This window comes from Etheostoma spectabile, chromosome 20 (genome assembly GCF_008692095.1).
Source record: "Etheostoma spectabile isolate EspeVRDwgs_2016 chromosome 20, UIUC_Espe_1.0, whole genome shotgun sequence".
NCBI lineage: Eukaryota > Metazoa > Chordata > Actinopteri > Perciformes > Percidae > Etheostoma > Etheostoma spectabile.
Window position 1 is genome coordinate 24,668,732 of NC_045752.1, and position 865 is coordinate 24,669,596.

The following is an 865-nucleotide window of genomic DNA, read 5'->3' on the forward strand; positions in this document are numbered from 1 at the left end:
GCAACCGATTAAGCCGCGATGAGCGGATCACATTAAGTCAAGCTGCGCTTTTTCACTTATCCTGGATATCTACATTCTACTTTCGTGCAACAGGCCCCTGATCTGCTGAGTCCATTCTGGCCGGATAGATCTGTTACGATTGGGGACAGAACTCAGGCGCAGAAACTAGAATTGGTGCAAAAACAATCTCTTCATTGAATAATGAAAGTTCAATAGATAGTGTGAGACTCTGGGTTTGAAGCAGTTGGTCAGTCCGATGATGGCAAAACAGACGGTGATGCTGGTTCTGGAGATAGCTAGGTTCGAGGCAAGAAAGAAATGGCAGACGATTCCAAAGGCGAGTGTTTCTGGGACTGGAAAAGACAGGTTAGAAACTTGCTAACAACAAGACTGGAAATACTGCATGAAGGCTGGCGGTAACGCATACTGTTGTAAGCTAACACTCCGGCAGGGTGAGGAAAGTCAGCTTGGTCTTTATAGGTGGTTGATGAGCTGATGAATTCCAGGTGCGCTGATGAGTATCTGGTGTCAGGTAGCAGGAGCAGGAGGGGCGTGTCCACAAACTGGAGAGTGAGTGTGACAAACAGGAAACAAAACACACCAACCACACTGCAAGCATACAAACTGAAGAAATATAGCAAAACATAATCACACACACACCAGACTGCCCCTGGGTGTGACAAAAACAGGTATTCAAAGTACTAAAAACAGCAGTGTAGTGTATAAATGTGTTGTTGCTGAAATGAAAGAGTAAATCAAGTGATGCATGTGTGCATCATTTTCTTGCAAAAAGCCCATTTAAAAAAAGGTTATTACATTTGATTGCATAATTTAATATTGACATTAAGGTGCGATATTTATCGCC

The 865-nt window shown here is 43.4% G+C and overlaps 1 long non-coding RNA gene across 1 annotated transcript in view; it reads right to left on the bottom strand.

Moving 5' to 3' along the window:
- Positions 1 to 865, bottom strand: part of LOC116669983 (uncharacterized) — a 17,466-nt gene that overhangs the window by 15,688 nt on the left and 913 nt on the right. The gene's annotated exons all lie outside the window — the stretch shown is intronic.